At 31.7% G+C, this 26,369-nt stretch overlaps 2 long non-coding RNA genes across 2 annotated transcripts; both read right to left on the bottom strand.

The window, feature by feature from the left end:
• Positions 1-5,249: 5,249 nt before the first annotated feature.
• Positions 5,250-7,320, bottom strand: LOC111397084. Its single transcript, XR_002703145.1, has 2 exons — positions 7,105-7,320; positions 5,250-5,597 (listed from the first exon to the last, which is right to left on the bottom strand). It is a non-coding gene; the product is annotated as an uncharacterized LOC111397084 (long non-coding RNA).
• Positions 7,321-11,555: 4,235 nt separating this feature from the next.
• On the bottom strand, positions 11,556-12,556 carry LOC111397083. Its single transcript, XR_002703144.1, has 2 exons — positions 11,762-12,556; positions 11,556-11,686 (listed from the first exon to the last, which is right to left on the bottom strand). It is a non-coding gene; the product is annotated as an uncharacterized LOC111397083 (long non-coding RNA).
• Positions 12,557-26,369: the final 13,813 nt, after the last annotated feature.

Genomic DNA, 26,369 nt, shown 5'->3' with positions numbered 1-26,369 from the left:
ATATATATATATATTATATATTAATATATATCACTCCGTGCATGGAGAAAAAAATTTACGTCATACCACATAATTTTTCTTGAGCAAAATGATGTATTGAGAAAATTGTTGCGAAAAAATAATAAATAGTAATAAAATAATTGATTTTTTTTAAAGAACAACGACTTATACACATTTTTTAACGCATACGTTTAATATCCGTTTAACTATTTTCGATATTTATTTAGATCATTTGATGTGTCTATGATATAGTTCTTGAAGTGAGTTTCGAGAGAATATAAAATATTTATCGATTCGACTATCATACAATCGTTAATGAATTTTTAAAGTTAACTTAATATCAAAAAATTTCAAAAATATAGTTTGAAAATGCCTATTTTGATGTCCCGTAACATTTGCTACGATTAGCCATTTCACGCATCATTAACGACGTGCAATATTATGTCGCGAGTACTTCAAAATGATATTAAAAATGTTATATTTCGATTTTGTTTGATATCCCGTATGAGCCTGAAAATGAACAAAAAAATATAAGCTAAAAATAATAATAATAATTTACATAAACCATGGAGATTTATGCTATTTTTTTTTTTACTTTTATTTGTAATACATTTTTTTAATATTTAATTTTAAAAAATTAAATATATCTAAATATTTACTTAAAAATGTTGAAGTTAATATTTTTTACCTATAAGTAACTTTTACACTTATAATTTTTTATTACTTTTAAATAACTTGAAGTGATTTGTTTACTTATAAGTAACTTTTTACGTTCTAGATAGTTTAATCTTTTCTTAATATTTAATTTTAAAAACTAAATATATCCAAATATTTATAATAAAAAATTTTAAGTTCACATTTTTTTTTTATATATAAGTAGCTTTTGCAATTATAAGAGAACGAGGAAATAATATATATATATATATATATATATTATGTAGTTTTTACAATTATAAGTTTTTTATTTTAAATAACTTGAAAATCTCTTCTTTTACTTTTAAATAACTTAACCGGTTTGAGAACTGGTTTGGCAACAGGAAAAATTCTATTTAATAATACTGTAGGACTCTTTCTCCTAATTCTCACGCCATTAACTATCAACCATAACTTATATATTTAAATTTTTAAAATTATATTAATAAAAAAATTATTGTAAATAAAATGTAAAAAAAAAAAATCATATTCACTCCATGCATGGAGAAAAAAATTTACGTCATACTACATAATTTTTCTTGAGCAAAATGATGTATTGAGAAAATTGTTGCGAAAAAATAATAAATAGTAATAAAATAATTAAATTTTTTTTTAAGAAAAACGACTTATACGCATTTTTTAACATATATGTTTAATGTTCGTTTAACTATTTTCGATATTTATTTAGATCATTCAATGTGTCTATGATATAGTTCTTGAAATGAGTTTCGAGAGAATGTAAAACATTTATCGATTCGACTATCATACAATCGTCAATGAATTTTTGAAGTTAGCTTATTATCGAAAATTTTGAAATATAGTTTGAAAATGCATATTTTGACGTCTCGTAACATTTGCTAAAATTAGCCGTTTCGTGCACCGTTAACGACGTGCAATACTATACCACGAATACTTCAAAATGACATTAAGAATGTAATATTTCGACTTCATTTGATATCCCGTAATAAGCCTGAAAATGAACACAAAAACATAAGTTAAAAAAAAACCACATTTAGCAAACCTCCGTGCACGGAGGTTTATCCACTTTTTCCCCCCTTTTATTTGTAGTACATTTTTTATTAATATTTAATTTAAAAAATTAAATGTATCTAAATATTTACTTAAAAATATTGAAGTTAATATTTTTTACCTATATGTAACTTTTACAATTATAATTTTTTTATTACTTTTAAATAACTTGAAGTAATTTTTTTACTTATAAGTAACTTTTTACATTCTAGATAATTTAATTTTTTTATTAATATTTAATTTTAAAAACTAAATATATCTAAATATTTATACTAAAAAAACTTTAAGTTCACATTTTTTTTATATATAAATAGTTTTTGCAATTATAAGAGAATGAGGGATTAATATTTTTTTTTTTTTTTACCTATAAGTATCTTTTACAATTATAAGTTTTTTTATTTTAAATAACTTGAAGTGAATTTTTTACTTATAAGTAATTTTTTATCTTTTAAATAATGTAATCTCTTCTTTTACTTTTATATAACTTAACCGGTTTGGAAACTGATTTGGCAACAGGAAAAAAAGTCTCAATATTCTGTCTTTCTTTTTTTAGTTTATCCCATATGTGCTTCTTTTTTTACAACTGACACATAGACACATAAATAATTTAACATCGTCCTTCCAACATCGTGTACTCAACATTAAAATATTTATTAAGTCACTATGTCTCAATTTTTCTTTTATAAATAAGTTAACACAAAGTTTCAACTTCACATCTGCAACTGCAAAAACAAAAAAATTATCGTTACCATTTACAGTTTCCATACTTTAAAATATTCTAACTTCTATTATTTTGAGCTAAATCCTACAAAATGGATAGATAAAAAAAGAGTTTGACCATATACATATATATTTAATTTTTAGAATTTTTTTCTTCGTATTATAAATAATTTGTTTCGATTTAATTTTTTTTTCATTTTATGATAAAACATAACTTTTTTAAATTTTAATTAAATTAAATTTATTTTAAATTTAAATTATCTCAATTTAATTAAAAAAATTTATTATAACTTTTTCGAGTTTTTTATTTTTCTCTGCAATTCTTTTTTTGGTTCTTTAATTTGTTAAATCATTTAATTTTCCTCATTTCACGGACACATAGCTCTTGATTATTGAATCAAAATACATTGAGAGTTTTATTACTTTGTCAATTATTTAACATATATATCACACTGTAGCAAATTTTCTTTGCTTTTTTTTTTTTATCGTGAGATCAAAAACCACGTCGTATTATTTTCAATCATTTTCTGTTTACTTTTTCCCCCATTTTCACACGTTACAGCCATGCCTCTTTGCTTCTCCATTTCCGCACACAATCACCCATCATTTTTCACTGGGTTCTTTCCATTTGGTTGACCAAAAAATAATATCGGTCAAAATGTTTACCAACTATTTGAATAATAATTTACTAAGGCGGTTCACTAAAATTCCCCATTAAGTGGCTATTGCTCTCTCTCACTTTATGCGTACTTTATCTCTCCACACCAAACGAAATATTACCAGATTCCCTTACTCTTTCTCAAAAATTTGAGTTCTTGAAACCTTCGAAGGGGAGAGATCTTAAGAAGGCAACTACAGTATGAGGTGAGAAGGCAATCCAATCATAGACAGGCAAACAATTTCTTCTACTAGAGTTGTATAACAGTACCTTCATATTGTTTTCTCAATAATTATTATCCCTGTTCTTCAATCATTTACTACCCAGTCAATGTGCCTATCTTTCATTTATCCTTGTTTTTTTTCTTTTTGGTTACATTTAATATCTGTTTTTATTTAGGTTTGTGAAAGTAGCTACTTTTATCGGGTAACTGCAATTGGGTTTTGAAAGTTCATGCTTTTTAAAGCTAAATTAGTTACGTTTCGAGTTTATTGCATGAATTTTATGCAAATGGCGATTTGGAATTTACGTTTACATTTTTATGTTTACATTTTGGCTTTGTTTAATTAGCATGTTAATGAGGTAAAGATAAATCAAGGAGAAGCTTCCGAAATCAACACCATTTTGGATCCGAATATTGTAGAGGTAATTACTTCAACTCTTCCGCTTTATATGTCAATGCAGTTTTTTTCCTGTTCTCAATGTTATGCAAAAGAGAAAAGAGTTGTGGTTGTACATGGTAAAGATTTTTAATGTGCAAGGCAGTATATGCTTGATTCTAAATGTTTTAATATCTTGCACCTTTACCTGTGATGCTGATTCTGATCAATATTTTTGAATTGGCTTTCTTTCTTTGGAAGAAAATGAAGTGTTCTATACTAAGTTCAATCGTGAGATCTCTCAAACTTTAAGAAGATGTACACAGACGGTATAAAATGAAATTCCACTTGAAAGGGCAAGAGGGAAGAAGACATCAATTTCAAATTCATCACTTCTTTTGGGTTCAAATAGTAGTAATTTGTTGTTTCTTCTATATTCTGGTGTTTGGGTTTTGCCACAGATGGTCCCAAAAGAAGTAGGTGATTTGTGGATGGCTTATAATCTGATCGTCGAGAGTGATACCGTCTTAGCTATCCAATCAGGTGCCTTTTAGTTTCAATTTCAAATTTTTCCTTTTAATTCTTGTATGCATTGGTTTATTCAATGTTTTTACTATTTCTAGAATATATAGCTTTGCATGAATCATGGTACGCTTTTTTATGTTGTATTTCGAAATTAGATAAGAATGCCATATTAGTACTGATTGTTATTGCATGTGGGAAATTTCTGGCTAAACTTTGACTTCATCTTGTAAAGGAAACATCCAATCGTAGGACCTTAATAAATTATCTTCGTAATTCGTTGTAGGAAGTTTTGACAAAAGTTGCTTCCAGAAGAAGAGATACCGAAACTAAAATTTGAAATCAAAGTAGATGTCAAATATTTTTCACAAAAACAAAAAAAAAATCAATTCAAAATCTTGAATTATTAATAAAAACACCAAGGGTCTGTTCTCTTCGTGTTTCAGTTTTGTAGTTTTGAGTTTTGAATTCGTTTTGAGTTTTGTGTTTTAAATGTTTGTTTTAAAATTACTTGAAATATGTTCTCTTTGTTATTCTGAAAAACTGTTTTTCAAAACATAAAACTGGAAAAAGCTTTTACTTTGAAATTTTGAGAATATTTTTTTTATAATATTTTATTCAAGAAATCTGATTATTCAATAAATTTTAATAGTTTAATGTTAATTTAGTATTAAACATGGTATTAGTTGAATTTTATAGAATTATTTCATGTTAGCCATTGAATTTTATTTTTATTTTAAACTGGTAACCAACTTTAATTTTTCTTCTAATTTGACCGTTATACACGTTTCTGTGATTAAAACTAATGACTTGTCCATATCTCACAGATTGTTTGAAATTCTTAAAACCAATTCCATTTGTAATAATTTTTCATTTCCATCACTATGCAAGCAATGAAAAATATACAATAATGAGTAGCAAATTCCACCTCATTTTGATTCAGGGCGATAGTTTTTAATCGTGCATAAATACAGAATGGCCAAACTGAAACAGAAACATAAATCGAAATTTAATAACATGAAACATGTTCGTGGAATGTAAAATTTGCCTTGATTAAAACGTCAAGTGTACAAATTACTTCAAAAGTCTATAATCCTTTTGAGGCAAATAATACATTTGATGCTATTATACTCTCAATCAAGTATCATATCCAAAAAAATAACATCCCCTCTATTGATCCTTTTTTTTTTTTTTTATCATCCCCTCTATTCTAATGCAAAAGAATGCGTGCAAAAGATGTCATAGCTCCATAACTTGTGCTTTCCATTCACAATCTGGTAGTACAAATTTGATCTTCTCTATTGACTTGCAAATTCCACAGCAACTCTAGTCGAAGGAAGATGAGTTCTCTAAAACGACAGCGTGAGGGTTTGAACCTAACCAAAAAGTTTCACAAAATTCAAAATTAGCATAAAATTAAAGCCAATCATATGACAGTGAGATAACAAGAAATTATAATCCTTCGGATGTCACTTTTCTAATGACTGAATGAGCATAGGTTGAAGCTACTTGAACTATAAAGACATCAGGAGCCGATATCTTCATGCAAATATACCAAAGCAGCAAAAGAACTTGAACAATTGGCTTGAGCATAAGCATTAAGGGACAAAGGTACTCGTACCATTTTGTTAATATGAATAGATGAGTTCGCTAAAACGGGAGTGTGAGGATTTGAACTAATGATTATAGTCCAAGGTACTCGTCCAAAACGGATGACAAACAAACGTTTTTGTTTTTTTTTTTTTTTTTTTTTTCGAAAATTATGATTTAATTCATTTTTCTTGACTCGATTGGATAGGATAGTAATGATTGTTCTGTCCCCATTTCATTGCCATTCTTAATTTCCTATCTTACAAAATATTAGAAAGGATATCCATGTTTTAAATTCTAAATTATGAAATGATTTTCAATTATTCATAATAAACACATTTCCAAACATATTATACAACCCAATTTTTTCACCAAAAAATTTCTAAAATAAAAAAAATAAATCCATAATCTCCCATTTTTACCCCTATTAGCTTTCCAAATTTTCAAGGTGAAGCTCCCCACAAAACCTCTGCAGCAATGGTGGCTGCTTCAGCTTCAGAAACGCATCCCTCTTTTAATATCTCCAATATTTCTTGCTTAAAACTCCTCTCTTTGCCTTAACCCTTCCCCAATCTCCAGTTGGATTGTAAATTTCACTACATATCGTGCAAATCGATTACTTCCCAACCTCTGCAATTCCACAAGTTTCTTGATCATATCGTACATAAAGAAATAATACATCCAACTTCCAACTGGTACATGAACACTTTCTCACCATTCCATCCAGTTTATCACTAAATCCCTTGGAAGTTCAATGGAATTTAATCATTTGCAACTACAAGAAGCCATGTTAAGCCTTATTCTGCCGTATGGACATAACAGGGCTTTCATCTTCACACTTTCCCTCTTTTATCAACATCTTTTTAATCTTCCATTTGAAAATAAGTTAACCTATGCACTCTTTCAATTTTATTTCTAACCTTTAATTTGCATATCTTCCCTGCAAAACCCTTTTCTTCAAAATTTAACACCTGAACTTCACCATGTTTGACACTCCCAAAAAGAAATTGGAAATTCTGCGCAAGCAACCATCTATATCACCAGCACAAATAGGATAACTGCTTATGGAACCATTAATTACTCTCATTTACGACCATAACCAAGTAGAATTACATAAAAATTGAGAACCCAACGAACATATACCACACGCGTAGAGAGATGTAGAGAAATGTATACTTATTCTCAAAGTTCTCAAAGCGAATCAGTAAAATCAACAGGAACAACCATGTGGTCAGAGCTATACAAATCCTTAAATCATAAAGCCCTAAATCAGAAAGTTTCAATCTTCCATACCTTTGAAGACGGCAGACCAGAGACTGCACCACAGACGCACCACGCACAGAAGACCACAGACGACAGATGTACTCGCGCACGGCGTAGAGAGTCAAGATGCAGACCCACGGTAGTCGGAAAAGAGAGATGCAGTGAGGGAAAAGGTAAAGGAGTGGAAGGAAAGCGAGACGTAGGGATTGTGAGAAACGAAAATGAGAGTGTGTTTGCCGTGTTTTGTAAATATAATGGGTTTTTGCTAGAAAACACTCAAAACGTCTATTTAGATGTTTTGAGTTTTGTGTACAATTTTTTTTTTCCAAAATTTATTTTCGAAAATGGGAAAGAGAACGAGTTTTTACCGTTTTAAAAAATCGAAAACAGAAAACGTCTTGAAAATGACAAAGAGAACAGTCCCTAAACCTTTACAGCTAGCAATCTTCAATAATCACTCAATAACCTTCTAATCCACAAATCTATTCGACTAAAAAAGAATAAAGATTGAACACAACAAATGAGATCACCAACAAAAAAATTAGGACTTCGTAATTTATAGTAATTCTCAGCTTTTTGCATCTTGTGTGTGTATCGTGTTAAGCAAGTTTAAATTCATTTTATCATAAAACGACAACCTGATCATCCTCGAGGCACGAATATATTTATTTTATCTTTGTATATAGCAGCAAAATATTAAAGCATTGAGAATCACATTTTTTTTCACTTTTATTATAGGTCCCTACTATAGTATAAGAGCCTTAATCTCCTGATGAAGATCTTTTGGCTATTTTTGTTGTTTTCAATTTTCAGATGTTGAAAGAGCATCTATAGCCTCTGCAACCTTCTATTTCGATTAGAAGAACATCCAGGAGGACTTGAGCAGTTGAAACAATATGATGAGTTAAAACAATATGTTGTTTTATTTATTTTCCTTGTCGATAAATCTGAACATTGATGCAAATGTTTTTCACAAGTGGAAAATTTTATTTTGATCGTACTAATTGAAATGGCAAAATGCAGCTAATATGGCACTAAATTTTCTTTGTAATCAACTTTAAAATTTTGTTTAAATATTTAATTTTCTTATCTTATAATAGGATTATCAATATGTGTTCATCGCTGTTTTTATTTCAATTTTTAAATTCTACAATATAATGGATAACATTGGAGCAGCATGGGAAGGTGCTAATGATGCTCGTGTTTCCATTTCTACAAAATGACTGAGACCAATTGTTTTTCCAACCATTGACAAGGTTGAATTTATGCCCTAAATTTGCTAAATATAATCTAGGATGGAAACATACTAAATCTTGTAAAAAATTTGCTTCAGTTTGAAGTCTTTTATTCAATGATATTGTACCAATTTTTGGCATGGAAATAAGGTCTTGAGAAGGATAGTGGATTTCTTTCCAGATCATCGCAATAATATATTTTTCTTGTTGAATATCTCTATTTTCTAATGTTCCGGAAATTTAAATATTGGTTGATGCAATTAGGACAGAAGTTCTCACAACCACCGATTAAAGATATGAACTATTTGAAAACAAGATCCATGCTGAGCGTCCTTGACCTACAGAACTATGAGAAGAATTCTAAGAAATGATTGTAGTATACATATCATCTACAGAACATATCAATCTTTAATTTTTGCTTCATCTATCTGTCTATGGTTTTATATCTTACTATTTTGATCCAGTTGAATTTCACTACATCAGTTTGTTTTCTTATTACAAATTCATTTATTCAGAGATAGATGGTTGAAAATCGGTTCAAACAATTATTAGTTTAAAATGTAATTAATGAGAATTCAACATGTTTAACAAACTAATATTATCTTGAAAATAACACAGCCCGTGCATTGCACGGGCAGGTGACTAGTTTCACAAAAACTTATATAAATACATAAATTATTCTGTGGTGGATATAATTACAAATCTCTATCTTGTTACCCTAACAGTGCATGAAATTTAATATGAATGTAATAAATTTGATTATAGTCAACTTATCTAACATGGTTGTTAATATTACTTTGAAGCTTTAATATGCTTGAATAATTCATATAATATTATCATGAGTAGAAGGAAATACGAGTTGTACTTTCTTTTCTTTATCTTGCTCTAGATTTTTGTTCCGTTGGATTTTCCTAGCAATGTTTTTAATGAGACAACTTTTGTAGCGGACTCAAAAGAATAAATGTACTCTTTTTCTTTCATTAGGATTTTTTCACAGGTTTTTCTTAATAAGGTTTTAACAATGTATATTCTTTGTGTAATGAATGTTTATAACATAAAAGACATTTACCCTAAAAATAATACTCTTATATGTATGAGACTCTTGGAGAGATTAACATAAGCTATTTTTGGGATTATCATGTCACTACAATCATCAAAGGCTAATAAAATATGTCTTATGAAGACGGTGTTATTGAAGACAGTAGAAAACAACATGAGACATATTTCATCAAAAATGTAATATTGAAGACATTGGTGTCCAAGACGGTGATGAATTAATATAAGAATTGAAATTAGGAGGAGTGACTGTATTCTTTATCTTTCGATCAAGTTTTAACTCTCTAAGTTTTCTTGACAAGATTTTAGTGAGATAGTATTTTATTACTCCAAATTATTTTTACTCTTTTTTCATTTGTAGGCATTTTGTCCCATTGAATTTTTGCCACATAATGTTTCAATGGGATAGTTATTATGTAAATACTAAATAGTCATTTAAGGGGGGAATGTGGTAAATATAGAAGTATTTATAAGTGACTTTTATACCCCACAATCCGAGTCATTATGACTATTGTATAATTTGTAACACCAATTCTGCCCTATAAGTATGAAGTTTTAGTTCTTAATAAAACACACAAGTTTATTAGCTTTTAACATTGTACAATTTATTTATGGGTGTAGTAGCATATCAATAATTTTTTCGACATAATTTCTAAAGTCGATGAACTTATTCAACTTAGTACATCTAATCAACTAGTAGTCTTTTTCATTTCATTATCAAAGTGAGTAAGCTGGCCTTCAACTCCTAGACGGATTCTTCTTGGATCAAAACGTGTTATGTTACTATCATCTAAACGTGTGTGTTGAATAAAATTCTATACCAATTACATTACGTGATTTGTTAAATAGTTTATAAATACATTGAATGTCAACTTGCCATAAATTGAATTGACTAGAGGCTATGATGTCATTAAAACTCGATTAAGTTCGAGAAATTTAAATTTTCAACATCAATACTCGATTAACTATAACTACCCGCAAATAAAATAGCAACTTTGAAATGGTATTAATTGAGATTATCCCAATATATGCCGTCAATGGATTTGAAATTGAATTTATTGTAATGTCAAAACAAAGTTTTATAAAGAGTATAGTATGATGAGCATGTAAAACTTAACTTTCAGAATATTAGTTGAGACGTCATATTGATTGACTTAATGAAGATTTAAAGACCTCAACAATTACATTTAGATTTGAAAATATTCAACGTGTTTAAGGCTACAATAAACATCCACACGTGTGTTTATAATTATATTTAGACGTAGAATTATATTCTTGGATGGATTAAGATTCAGAGGAGGGTCGACATGGACGTCCAGAGTGGTTTAATCTTTTATAAACCTCTTTAAAAAGTTAAAAAAATAATTTAATTAATCAGGGGAATAGTGAGCGTTTTGGTCTGATTAATCAGCAAGACTCCAACTAAAATGTCATCGTTATTAGTTAATTGAAAGGAAAATTAATATCAAGTAATTTAGGAATAAATGAGATGCAACCATTTACTTTTAGAATTATTCTTTGAGTACATAATAATGTACATAAGGCCCAGGCGACCCTCCAATAGCGGGGCGTCGGGTGTCAAAAATATTTTGGACACCCTTATGTGCCCCTCTAATGTACCCATATGATAACTCATTTTATGTACCCATAGAATAACTCTTACTTTATTGGTCTACATATAAATAATTTGTTTAATTTAATTAGCTTAGGTGGGTTGGACCTCAACGAGGCCAGATGCGCCCTGATTTTTTGGAGGGAGGGAGCGGGGGGGAACCAATATAATAATCATAGTTATCAGACTCGACCTGGGCATCGATCCGGACAACGCAATGGGTCAGTGGTTCAACCGGTGATCCAGTGCTTCGACCGGTGGGTCAATTCTCGTCAAATATATTTACCATCAACTAAATTTACTATGTTATTTTGGTGGCTAAAGAACAACCTTATAAAAAAAAATGCAACAAACACTAGATCACATGTTATGGAAAATCCATTTGCAACATCAAAATTCAACAAACACTAGATCACTTTAAAGTTGCACAAAAAAATCTTATTTTCATATATTTCAATGGCTCAAATTTGATATTCATCAACAAAATACTTAAATTCCAGACTTTTTTTTTTTTTTTTAATATCCTTAAAACCAATCATTCATTACATCTCTAAGATGCAAAAATAGCTTAAAGTTCCTTGATTCCGATCATCATATCACACATTATAGAAGATTTCATAGCCAAAATAAGGATGTTGCTAGTCTAAAATAAAGATGTTGCAGTGATTACAACTATTAACATATCCCTTTGCTACAAAATATCAAATACCTTTAGAGCATATCCCCATAGCCAAAATAAATTACAACTATTAACATATCCCCTTTGCTATAAAATATCAAACACCTTTAGAGCATATCCCCCGTAGCCAAAATAAAGATGTTGCTACTTGCTAGCCTAGAAGCACCCCTTCCAAAAAGTCAGTAATTACAAGTACACCTTTAGAGCACCCCCTAATCACCATTAAGCATAATGACCGCCATTGTCCCCATCATATCCACCACCCATCTCACAAACTTTTCTCCAAACATCCTTCTCCACACAGACCATGCCCACCACGCAACCGACTTTCGTGCCCAAATGGTAGAAAAAAAGAAAGGTCCCCTATTCGCATGGATTTCACATTCTTCTGGGCTTGCTTGTTCATCAACCAGTGCAACATGGGGGGCTATTGTTTCATGGATTCCGTATCTTAAAACTTGAAATTGGAGATTGGATTTTTTGGAGTTGTTGAATTGCAAGAGATTGGAGACGGCGGCTTAACTTTTTGATTTTGCAACAATCCCTAATGTTTTAGAAGTTGTGAGGAGACGGGAGTGAGGAAACCGAAAAGATGGAAACTGAAAATTGGAAAGAAACAAAGGTTAATAAAGACCTGGTGGGTCAAAGGAAAAGTGGTACCCGATTTTTATGAAAAGCCAGTGGTTCAAACGGGTTGATAGAGAGCTGATTGTTCAGCCATAAATTCATTAAACTCGGACGGGACTTGGGTCCAATTCGACGGGTTCTGGACCGAACTGGCTAGTCCGGTCCGGATTTTATAACTATGATAATAATGTTTTAAGAAATTTGTGACTGTTGCCGTCCCACATCGGCTGGAGAATAATAAATAAACTTATATACGAATTATTTAGTTGGCGAGCTTATTGCAAAATTGAACAAGATAATTAATCTCGGTGCTTTTTTACATGGTCGTCTTTGTTAATTTCTCTTGTGCTTCCTCCGATGCTAAAGTAATAGAGAGAATTTATGCGTGAGACTATGAACTGAAAATAATGAAAAACATATCTCAAAAACGATTCAGCCTTATTCCTGCTCCGATTCAGTCTTCTGCAAATCATGATTCAGCCTCCTGCGGTCCTACCCCTTCTGGCTTCTGCTATTGACTCCTCACGTTGCTTGTCAGTCAGTTCAAACCCTAAGGTCCCTAACCCAAAACCCAAAGGTCAGTAACGGTTTTTTTATTCCCGCCCGATGACTACTGGTTCTGTTCCATTAGTTAATTAGTTATGCTTTGAAATTGAGCATTTACTTCTGTTGACACTTGACACACTATTACCGAATGTATCTCATTATCTGCCATCTGTTCTGGAATTTGGAAATGAATTTATCAATTTGTGATTTGTGAGATTTATTTCGGGAACTTCATCAAAAATTCAAATTAGAGGCAGCATTATTAGGCAATTGTGAATTATTTATGCTTAATTTTGTAGCACTTTTACAATGGCATCGGTGGAGGCGGAGGCGGAGGTGGAGGTGGAGATAACAATGACGGGTGTGATGACAACAACAAGATGAACAACAAAGACGAGGCCTTTATGGCATTGAATAAGGCCAGTAGGAGTCTTGAGAGTTTGCTAAAGAATTTGAAGGCAGCCATTGAGGATGAACAGGGGCGGACCCACATGGGGTCATGTGAGATCAAATGACATCACAGTTTGTTTGTTTGTTTTTTACCCCCTGCTGAAAATGTAATTTTTTTTTGGGAAAATTTCACAAGTAAGAGATTAAGTATGCCATATTTCAAAATTAAGAAAACAAGTTTCAAACTTCAAAAATCAGATTTTTATTATATTTTATTTATGATTTAATTAATTAATTAAATAATTTATTAATTAAATATATTTAGGTCACATATTTGTATAATTTGGTCACAAATTAACAATTCAACTAGTCATTTATTATTTTTTGGTCACAAATAAAAAATTTTATATCACAAATTATTATATTATCACAATTCAAAAGTTTTGTAGGTCACAATTTTTTCGTTGGTCACAAATTAAAAAATTAATTAGTCACGAATTAATTTTTAGTCACGAGTTATCAAATTATTGATCACAATTTATTTTTCGGTCACAAATCAAAGAATTTATAGGTCATAGAATATTTTTGGGTCACGAATCCAAAAATTTTATAGGTCACAGATTTGTTCGAGATTACAAATCAAAATTTAGTAAGTTATAGATCACATCATTAATCACAAATTCAAAAAATTATAGGTCAATAATATTTTTGGGTCACGAATCTAAAAATTTTATAGGTCACAGATTTGTTCGAGATCATAAATCAAAATTTTTATAAGTCACAGATCACATTATTACTCACAAATTCAAAAAATTATAGTTCGCATAATATTTTTGGGTCAGGAATTCAAAAATTTTATAGGTCACAGATTTGTTCGAGGTCACAAATCAAAGAATTTATAGGTCACAGAATATTTTTGGGTCACGAATCCAAAAATTTTATAGGTCACAGATTTGTTCGAGGTCACAAATCAAAGAGTTTATAGGTCACAGAATATTTTTGGGTCACGAATCCAAAAATTTTATAGGTCACAGATTTGTTCGAGGTCACAAATTTTCCGAACTAAAATAATTACTAATTGCAAAAAATTATATATTATAAAATAAACAAGTGCTAGACATAACAATTTTTTTACAAATTTTTGCAGCAGCAAGATCAAACTCTGCCATTCAGTAATCACTGGAAGCACTAGATGATACTTAAAATTCAATTTCCAAATCTAGCTTTCTAACCTAAACCCAAAAAACCAGACAAATATGGACACAGAAAAGAAGAAGAAACAGATAACAATGACGGGTGTGATGACAACAACAAGATGAACAAAAAAGACGAGGCCTTTATGGCATTGAATAAGGCCAGTAGGAGTCTTGAGAGTTTGCTAAAGAATTTGAAGGCAGCCATTGAGGATGGACAAGGGCGAACCCACATGGGGTCATGTGAGCTCAAATGACATCACAGTTTGTTTTTTTTTTCCCCCTGCTGAAAATGCTTTTTTTTTTTCTCTCCTGCTGCCTGTTCCCAAAGCCAAGTGACCAACCCAATTAATTTCCCTAGCCCAATGCCCAAAAAGTCCAAATTCTAAATTTATATCCATATCACAAGGTCTATATCCATTAGTTAATCCATAGATATATTATATAATCCACCAATTTTTTTCACAAAGTGTAAACACCGAACACGAATAGCAAACCACCGATTTCTCCTTTTTGTTCATAATACGTTATTCGAAAAAAATTTAATTTTTGACCCCACAAGTCGAAGTGTCTGGATCTGTCCCTGAGGATGGAAGAATATCAGGACCTATTTTGTTGATATATTTTGAACTGGAAAAGTCTGATTTGCTTTCCTGGCTAATGAAGTTTGGTGGGTTGAAAGAGCGATTACTGGCTGATGATCTCTTGGCAAAAGTTTTCGTTGAATGTGGAGTTGGACTCTTCAACAAGGTAATTGAATTTAATGAAATTAATTTAAATTCTTGTATGTTAGGATTGTTCATATTTAGCCCTTGTTTGATAACCATTATTTGAAAATAAATTTTTGTACATACTCATTTTCAACTATATATTTGTACAATAAAATATTTTACACGTAAATCTAATTTTTTTTCTACTTTTTAATTATACATTCCTTTAAAAATCACGATTCAAAACATTAATTTTTTTTTCCCCAAATAATGGGCATCAATTAGGGGCTTAGTTCGAAGCAAGAATTCTACTCTTGAGCCAATTGGTTGGATCACTTGAGCAAATGATAGTTGTCAAATGCCACTACACTAATAGATTTTCAAATGAAATGGTTAAAGCATGATAGAACATGATTTTCATAGTCAATTGTTCAAGGGGTTGTTTGTCTTTATTATATTGTTGTTGGTAAGGGATTTATCACTATTTATGATGAAAATGCTTTTGATATTTTTAGCAAGAGAAAATGATGTGTTCCTGAATTGATAAAGTCAAAAGGTTGCACCTTTAGTAGTTTGGATAAATTAAATTGGTAGTCCGACCCCCCATTTGGCCCCCATTCTTTTTAAATTTTAATGGTTGAAATACTAATTTTTTTTGAAAATTATGTAGTTGAAAAAGAGTGAAAAGTTTTCGATTTGCGTACAATATTATTTTATGAAAGATTGCGCGGTTAAAAATAAGAGAGAAAAAAGAATAAAAAAGAGACTGGGGGCTAAACGAGGGCAGAGTCTTATTTATAAGCTTAAAATATATGTCATTGTTTGAGCCCCATTTTTGCCAAGAAAATGCATTTTTTGAATTGTGTAATATGTGAAATGTGTGGTTAAAAAATAAGAAAAAGTTTTAAATTTTCGTGTAATATTATTTTATTAAAGAATATGTGGTTGAAATAATGTCAAAACACTGTTTACGAAAGTATTTTTTCAAAAAAATGAGACTCAAACAATGGCTATATGTACATTATTTACTTTTAGCAGTTAAAGTTTTTTTCTTGCTTGTATTAGTTATTTTATTGCAGTCGATGCTAAATGTGTGAGAACCCGCAGTGAACCATTGTAATAAAATATCGAATGTTTTAATTTTCTTACAACTTTTTTGCAAGTTTGATTATATCCTCATAACTCAAAAGTGTTTGGATTCGCCATGATGGTGGCTAAAAGTAGGAAGAATACCAAACTAATATTTCTCTATACAATTATAGTAGTTTGACATTATAATAATCTTTTTTAGTTCAAATCCATAAAAGTTGATCAAAGAGTATCACGTCATTTTTGACATCAACAGTTTGACGTTGAAGGAGGGCTGGATTGCCACCTCATATTTCCAAGCAGAATCAAGTTCCACAAGAATATCTCGGTTTGTTATTCTTGATATCCTTCAGTTTACAAATTGAGCTTCATTTTAGGATCTAGAAGTCATTCTAGTGTTAATTGCGACGGTATAAGAATCTCGAGTGACTGTCAAAGTCGCAGTGTCGAAGATGATTCCATGAAAATAGAAAATTTCCAACTAGCCACCTTACATAAGGTTATAAAACACTTCATGACATTGCCTCCGTTTAGTTCTGATTTTTCACCCAGAAAAAATCAATTTTTTGATCGTTACTTTCCTAAGTAAATCGTCGTTTTTTGCCTTTTTCACTCACAGATAAGATTCACTTTTTTCTCTAATGATCAAAAAATTGATTCTCAAAATCACTACCAAATAGGTCCATAAGTAACGAATCGTGTGAAATTAAATGAAGATCACATGTGCTATGAAAACTAAGGTGGAATCTCGTGATCAAGGCAGAGGTTTCTATCTAAAGGAACTTGCAGTTCCAGAGAGGAGTCCTCCATAAGTATAACTAACAACACTAGGGGGATGTCCCCAAAAAGAGCTCAAAAATTTGAGATGAGAAGTAAACTTGTTTGACCACCTAGGATGGCATGACTCATCTTACCAAGAAAGTTTTGCATTAAGTGGGATAGAAACCACCTCTAAATCTCTGCCACTTGTCGCTCATCTACATCCTATGAATACAACTATATTCCACCAACATCTGAAGCGTCAATTATTGATCGAATAACTAGTAATCAAGGTTTGATCTCTCAAAAAGAACTCAAACCTTAGGGAACAATCTGTAGTTGCCAATATGAGATCCCATGTCAAATGAGTTTAGGCCCTCTTTGACTCGATTAAAGAAGGCTATCTATAAATGGATTTAGACAAATCAGCTTGGCACATTGAGCCAGGACCCAATAGATGGAGGTTGGAGCCAAACTAAGACGATATCATAAGGAAACGGCGTTATGAATCCATACGAGTGTTCTCCCTTGACAGTAGCACTATCCACACCAATAAATCAAGAGGCTGATAAGACGGTATAGGGCACATGTTTAAGGCTTAAGCATCATCGTGACCCCTACAACAGTCGACCTTACCAAAAAACCTAATTCCATTAAAATTGCAGTTGCACAAGTTCGTAGTTTGGGATACTGTAACTTGACACTACTAGGGAGGCTTTTTTCATTCCATTTGTATATATAAAGGGACGAAGTGTGGATGAAAAGGGGGACGAATATCAAACTTTAATATTCCAGATTATAATACTTTTATTTAGTTCAAATCCATAAAAGTTTATCAAAGAGTGCTATGTCATTTTTTGATCTAAGCAAATAAATATATCACATAATTTGAAAATAGAAACTTATACATATTTTTCAAGTTTTCAATAAAAATATAATTTTAAAAATCATAAATACTTTAAGTCCTTGTTTGAGCCTCATTTTTGGGGGGAAATGCATTTTTGAACAGTTATTGATGAGAAATGTATGGTTAAAAAATAAGAAATTTTTTTTAATTTGCATGTAATATTATTTTATTGAAGAATATGATTGAAATGATGTTAAAATACTATTTAATGTTGCATTTTTCCCAAAGAATGGAGCTCAAACAAAGGCTAAATGAATAAGGCTTTGTTCGCGAAGAAGAGAGCTATATTCGATAGACTTAGTTTGTGATTGAGAATTTGAGTAGATATTTCTTAGCCCCCGTTTGAGCCCCATTATTTGTAGAATATAATGAGATGAATAGTATTTTTTTGAAAAATGCGTAGTTGAAATTTTTTTGATTTACGTGTAATATTATTTTATTGAAAATTGTGTGGTTAAGAATAGGAGAGAGAAAAATTTAATATAATATAATATAATATAATGGGGCTCAAACAGGGGCTTAGTTTTTTGCAATGATTGAACATTTTTATTAATTGGAATTGGCGCCCCTATCCGTCTAGGGCCCATGTTGCTATAGCACCCCTCAAATATATTTGGCTCAAAAAAAGCTCAAGCCTTGTTTGTTTAGGTGTGCCTTAGGTGGTCAACATAGAGTTGACTCACTATTTTTCCGTCTAAGACCCCGTTTTATTCTCATTTTTTAGCCATAAAAATGAAAAATATGACCGTTATTCATCATATCAAACCATCATATTTGACTTTCTATCTTTTATGTGAGTTTCGTAACAACAATATTTTTCCATTCTCATTCTTACAAAAATGGGTACCAAATGTGGTCAAGTGTGAGATTGGACTTTTCTCCCGAGTCTCGAAACTAGACGGATCTATAAAAAATTGTTGCAAAGTAACTTTTTTTTCCTTAAAAGAAAACTAAACGAAAATAAGTGAAATTATTTTTAATATGCCCTTCTTCTTTCCTTTTTTTTTTTTTTTTTTTTTAAATCGAGTTGTCTGTGACATTTCATTTTGATTTATGCGCATGGAAATAGGCGTGCTGTTGGACCTGTCACTCCCGACCAACTCATACCGCTTGCACAACCTGTCTATGTTCAATCACCTTTCAAACTCCGACAAAAAGCATGCGGAGATGCTCACGATATTGAATATATAAAATTTAAAATTGCACATAGCAAATGTGTGTATATATATAATTGATTAATTCACAATTTTACTGTTTCTAATGATGTAATCACTTGATATTTAAGAAACAACTAACACACTAGACAATATATCCTAGTTTGTTTGAGATTAAAATCAAAATTTTAGTAGATTTAGATAAAACTGAAGTATGTAGCTGAAAAGTTGTGAATTCTATAAAATATATGATGAAAATTATTACTAACTTTTGACTTATTTTAAAATTTAAAGTTTAGTTTATACCAAATATGGTCATAATGCACAAAATATTAATAAAAATATTGTAAAAAAAAATAAAAATATTGAATCCCAACTTTGAGAGCCCCCACCGCCCTGCCCTTGGAGTATCGTGAGGGAGGTAAATCGTGAGATGTGTTTCATCAGGCCAGAGAACAAGAGCTTGCCCGTACACTGGTGTCTACAAAGAGTCCAATTTCATATCTCAGGAATTGAACCCTCATAATACGTCTGCCAACAAGGTTGAGACTACTTCACTCCTGTCCTTCGTACCATTGAATTATGCCCCGAGGGGCAAAATAATGTAAAATCCACACTTAGAGATCCAACAGCACTTGTATACTATTGAATGGTATGGTCTAAATGATGTATCTAAACTTGCATCGAGGTCGAGTCAAATCGAGCCAATTATCATGCTCGACAATTTTTTAATTCTTTATTGACTAATTAAAAAATAAAAAATACAAAATACAAAAGCTATTGGGAGCATGAGAGCTCATAACACATCACAACCCGTCTCTTCAGATGTATCGAACTCCGTATGGCCAACACTAAATTTAAAATGAGCCAGATGTGGACTCAACTCGTCTCGACTTATCGATTCACTTTCACGCTTTCCTTAAACCAGAAGGCACGCAAAAACCAACTCAAAACTAAAACAACCGTGCCACATAAATACTGTAGTTTACACTTTGGTTTACACTCCATCATCTGGCATGATCTGTATTGTTGATTTTGAAGACGTACATCATCTCATTGTACAGATTCTCTCGCATAATTCAAACTAAAAATCTAAAAAATCCAGACTTGTAGCCATGATAATGTTACTGGACTGATTCTTCTCCATCAGAATGACTGAATGAGAATGTCTTCTTGTCCACTCCCACCCATAATCATTAGTCCTATCATCTGATCATTACAGTTCACCATAGTAGGCCCCAGAGTACTCACTCTTTATAAATGTGGCCCTTCTTCACCACTCTTAAGTCTGTATGTTTTTTTGTGTGCGAATCAATGGTGGAGTACAAGAGAGAAGATCAACTAAAAGCAGTCTGGTTCGCAGCTGCAACGGCGGCGCTCATGGCCTGTTTTGAGTGTCATGGTTGTTTCACAGTGGCGCGTGTGGGTGTTCCTCTCTCTAAATCTCCTGCTCTTGGCCATTCTTTTCAGTTCTACTACTTCTCAAAGTCAAAGCCCATCAAACGAAACTGTTCAAGAAACTGAAGAAAAACTCATCAAGATTGAGAGAGAGAAGAAGATGCAATATGACCCCTTGATTTCAGCAAGTGATGAAGATGATGTGGTGGAAAAGGAATGTAATCAGCTGTCAAAGGAGGAATTGAACCAGAGAGTGGAAGCTTTCATCACCATGTTTAGGCAGCAATATTTGGTGTCTGATGCAAGAGTAAAGGGCTGTAGGACTCCTCCTCCATCCAAGGGCATATCAGTCAATTCACATTCAGGTTACGACATCTCAGTTTAATTTTTCCTATCGAAATTGAGTGTTGGGTACGTCGAAGAAAGTCGAACTTATTTCGTGTAAAAAGAAGTGAGTTTTCGCTCCTAATCTTGATCGAGATTGATATTGCTAGGTTCAATGAAATTCATTATTACTGAATGCAATTTTTGCCGTGAAGCAAGGCATGATGGACGTTATAAAAGAAAGAGGAGATAGATAGCAGGTGTTTCACATCTTAATTTATTTTTGGTGATTGTAAATCAATTGAGATAACTGTTTTTGAATTCAAAAAATTGTGAATTCTTGTTTTCTCTGCTTCTACTAGGTTTGGTAGTAGTTTGGTTTGAGTTGGTTTCGACTCCAATTCAAAATCAAAATTAAATTAGTCGATTTGGACGAATTTCAATTTTCAACCCAAATGAACCCATTGGAGCTCTTAAACCGAAACAAATTATTTTGGTTCGATTAGTTGGTTTGGACGTTTAGTCCAAATTGATTTTTTTTTTAAAAATTGTTCGAATTTCAGGCCCACTTTAATTACAAAAATTAAAATAACCAAATAATTTTTTATTACAAAAACTACTAATTAACAACTAAAATCAAGATAAAAGAGACAGATCAATAGAAAATTTAAAAATTTTGTTTTTTATATATTATGTAGTCTGACTGTCTAATAGAGAAAAAATGCAATGTATAACGTATAGAGCTTGTAAAAGGAAATTCTCAGTGCTATTACTCATTGGCATCATAAATTGGAGGGAATCAAGATATAGTTATAAGATTATGATTTATCTTTTGATTTTCATTTTTCTTAAATTAGAAAAAAAAAATGTAAACATGTAAGTGGTCTGAGTTTGATTGCTTTAGTTAACTAATGGTTTGAGACTTCAAAATGAACCGTTCAATTTGATTGGTTTGGTTGGTTTTTTCGATTTTTTTGCTTTGACCTAACTTTTATATTAATTTTTAAATGGAAAACTCACGTGACTCTCAATCTAAACAAGCAATAAGATTTTAGGGTTATTCTTGGTGTACATAGAGGGTGTCGGGTGTCTATAATGGACACCCTTATGTACTTGGTGATGTACATCAAGAATAATCCAAGATTTTAAGATTGACTTGCTTAAAATGAATTACTATCTTGTAGAATTTATTGAAGAATAAAACTCATAAATATCAACATAATAATCAACATATGTATGTTTATACTTTTATACTATTTCCTACTTGTTTGGTGAGGATTAAAATTTTTATTTTCATTTAAGTCAAAGTCAAAAATTAATTTAACCACATATTTCATGAGGTCAACAACTTTACAATCGCATATTTCATTAATTTTTATCAAAATCTATCAAACATTTGATTTAAAATTTGTCGTGGAATTGATCTCCAATTGTGGAATTCAGGCTCAGTTTTAAATTAAACAACAATCAAATACCAATCACTTGATTTCTCCGTCCAAACCCAAATACTTTCACCGTGGTTGCCCAAGAGATATACTCACAAAGGGATGATGGCGACAAGGTATGACAAAGGGAAAGGAAGAAAAATGAAGGCTCAACTCACCAACACATGGCTGGACTCTTTCTCTTCTCTCCCCCTTTCACGGCTGCCCCCTCTCTTTCAAGACACGTCTGTCTCCCTCCCTTGCAATGCCACGAAAAAACCTCTCGCAAACATACAGGGGCAGACCCAGACCTTTAGTATTGTGAGGTCAAAATTTTAAAAGTAATTTTTTTAATAAACAACATAATATCAATGAAAATAAGTTAATATGTATTTTGATACTTTGAAAACGTCGTTTAATTACATCATTATTAATATTACTAAATAAATTTTGCTACTTCTATAGTTTTGTTTATCATTTCATTGACAAATGCTGAGCTAACATTGAGTAAATTAAATTGAATATAGAAATTAAATGAATTGAAATAAAATTCAAGTTTAGTTCAGGAAGTAAATGAAATTCAAATTTAAAGAAAATATAATTCGAAAGTAATTCAAATTTTATTTAATCCGTAACGACCCTAAAAAATTTACATCATATTTCATGTAAGACTTCCAAATGAAACGATATAAATTATATTGAAAAATTTATCGTGCAAAAATAATAATTAATTGAATTTTTTAAAAGAAAAAACGAGTTAGATGTCTTTTTTGAGGCGTACGTTTGATACATATTTAACTATTTTCGATATTTGTTTGGACCATTCGATATGAAAACGGTGTAGTTTTCGAAACAAATTTTTACATGGCATAGACGATTAGTGGATTCAGATAGCACATGATCGCAAACGAATTTTTAAAGTTAGGAAATTATCGAAATTCTCAAAATATTAGTTTCAAACGGCCTACTTTAACTTGTCATAACTTTTTTATAGTTGACCACTTCGCATGCTATTAAAGAGTGAAAAGCTAATGGGGAGAACCTGTGATCCAGTTGATGCATAACCCGCGATTTACCCCCTCCAAGGTTCTAGGGGCATGGGTCTTGGAGGTCCAAGATTTAGTCTGGTGTAAGTTGGGATACCTGGATATCAAAAAAAAAAATGAGTGAAAAGCTAAGCCATGAGTACTTCGAAATGGTATTAAGAATGCAATATTTCGATTTCATTTGGCATTCCGACGAGTGCATCAAAGTAGATTGTAAAAAAAAAAGGTGGGGCCAAAATTTCGTGGGGTCATTTGATCCCACATGACCCCATGTGGGTCCGCCCCTACAAACATAGGGCCAAGGATATAGACTTAGGGTGAAACCAATAAATGGGCCAAAGCACTAATTGGACCAAGACAACAAATTGGGCCATGGCTAAAATGAGGTGGGCCAACAAACAAAAGGGAAAGTGGGCTAACTCATAAAGGGCCGAATTGATGAATGGACCATGAGCAATCCAAGTAAATGGTTGCTTCCAATAGCCCCAATTTGTTCTTGAGTCAAGCCAATCAAGGGTGGTGTCAATACAATTACCCGACATCATTTTAACATCATCGTCGAGAATTTATTAGGTATCAAAACTCAACAAAATTCATGTCCTCGCGTTCTTACTACTAAAGCATATTGTAGATAAATTTTTCTATTATATTGCTCCAACTTGACAAATGCGCTACATGCCCGCAATGAAATAAATGTTCCTGATGATTTATTGTTTTCTGACTTGCATATTTTGTAGCAAATATCCGATAACGCATGTAACAGACTTAGATACGGACCCCGAGTTTCAAAATATTGACTCTTCTATGGGTTCTTCATTTATTGGAACATTAATCGTTGCAAATTATTTAATTTTTGGTTTGGCTTATTTTGTCAATAAATTAATTTGCATGTCATTGGATATGTTAAACGAAGCGCAAACCACAGTGCATATGATGAGATTTTTAAGTGGTCAGGTATAAGATTGGATATTATCGGATTAGGGATGTTGATAGATCGAGTCGAGCCGAACAACCTTCGAGCTTGGCTAGGCACATTGTATGAGTTGATTCGTGCTTGCTTTGAGGTGAGTCAAGCATGAGTCAACTTTGAAATACCAAAGGTTGACACAACTAACACCTTGAGAAGGAGGTGAATTAGTAATTAATGCGGAATTTAAATTTACCAATTATTATAAACAACAAATGACAAATAATAATTAATCTAGATGAATTCACATACAAGTCTATCTTATGTTGAATTGCCACAGTTTATAATTTGCATAAAGTGAATATCACCAATAATTGATTACGAAGAAAAATCCTTCGTAAAGGATCAAAAAACTCGAGCACAAGCCAATAAAATCCATTATAGATGAATTGACTTACCATATGGTCCAAACTCGACTAGCTTCTAGTACTCTCCAACTTACTTCATCTAATCACCAATGCCCTTTTGGACTACATGCTTCTACACCTGCTTTCAATCTTCTAGAATCGTCTATCCCCTGTGCATCATCAAGAACTCCTCATTCTTATCCTACCATAACTCTAGTTCCTTCCTCGATCTTCAAAGTTCTGACAAATTTTATGGGAGTGTGCGGTTTGGTGTTTTGAGAATTGAGATTGATGTTTTTCAAAGTACAGTCGATTGATCTCAATGTTAGGAATTGAAGTAGGATCTCCAAAATATGTTTTCTAGGAAAATTATAATGATCAATCACCCTTTTTCATGAAGTGAGCTTGGGTTACTTCTTACATATTGGGGTAGCATAGAATAGATAATACAATTGAAAAACACGAACTAGGGTTCCCAGGATAACACCATCACTCGAGCGCCCCTCGGGTGCCAAGTGGGCGGTAGCTTCACTTTTTGAGCACTCGAGCATTAACTCGATGGCATGCTAGCATAATTCCGACAATGTTTTCTCCTTATTCCGTACTAGAACCCAATGACTCCTAATTTACTTGTACAACCTTCCAAATAAATCTTCACTTTTATAACTCTTTTATAATTTTAATTGTTCAAAGAATAGCCAATTATAATAAAACCTAACAAACTACCCTTTGGCGGTCTGTGACAAAATTAAATATTACAAGTCAGCCTAAAACATAAACTAACTACTAGTAGCCACGCTAACATGACTATAACTTGCTTTGCTTCTTAATCCTGTTTCCTAATATAAAAAACTCAAATATCAAGTGTAAAAGCACTCAAAACAATTATGAAAATTTAGCAATTGAAACAATCATAATCATGCTAGCTAGATTAATGTGCAATATCAATGTTAATCAAAACACCAACAACAACAACAACAACAACAACATTAATATCACAAAATATCAAAACTCAAAATAGCTAAGCAGACATGTGAAGCATCAACATACATCCAAAATGATATGAAAAACTAACGTAATGTCTTAAAAATAAAGTCAAAATACTCTCTCTCCTTCCCTCTTCTCTCTCTCTCTGTGCCCCCCCCCCCCTTTTCTCACAAATGATAAAAGAAAACTTACCAAGTAATCAACCTTCCCCTCATCAATCAAAAAGGTATTTTTATTTCCTCACGGGCATGGCGCAGTGGGCATAAGATTCTCTACGGAGTATCGAAAGTTCGAATCTCCATGGCAACTAAAATGCAACATTTATATTGGAAGGATGTCATGTAGAGGCAAAGTTATAGTACACTTTGTCGTCCCTCTGGAGGTCTTTTCAACACGTCGTAAAGGGAAGTCCATAAGGAAAAGAATTGCATACCGAATATTTGGCCCAAGTCTGTATAAGCTGTAACTACATCCGAATTTCCTGAGTAACAAACTAGAGAGGAAGGCCACTGTGGGCAAAGCTCGGATACCTAAGTCACCAAACAATAGCACTTTTACTAAAAATTTGATATTTAGCACTTTTTCAATGAATCTATTAAATCTAATTTCATGGCACATGACACAGTATATATAGGGCTTGTTATAGCAACATTATTTTAAAAAAAATACATTTTTCAACAGTGATTTGACATCATTTCAACCACAGATTTTCAATAAAATAATATTACACGCAAATCTAAATCTTTTTCTCATTTTTTAACCACACATTTCTCATTGATTTGACATGAATAATGTATTTTTTTCCTAGAATGTAGCTCAAACATGGGCATATATATATATATATA

The sequence above is a fragment of the Olea europaea genome, chromosome 7, assembly GCF_002742605.1.
Source record: "Olea europaea var. sylvestris chromosome 7, O_europaea_v1, whole genome shotgun sequence".
Taxonomy (NCBI): domain Eukaryota; kingdom Viridiplantae; phylum Streptophyta; class Magnoliopsida; order Lamiales; family Oleaceae; genus Olea; species Olea europaea.
Note: the sequence above shows the minus strand (reverse complement) of the source record. Positions and strands in the feature narration are given on the sequence as shown.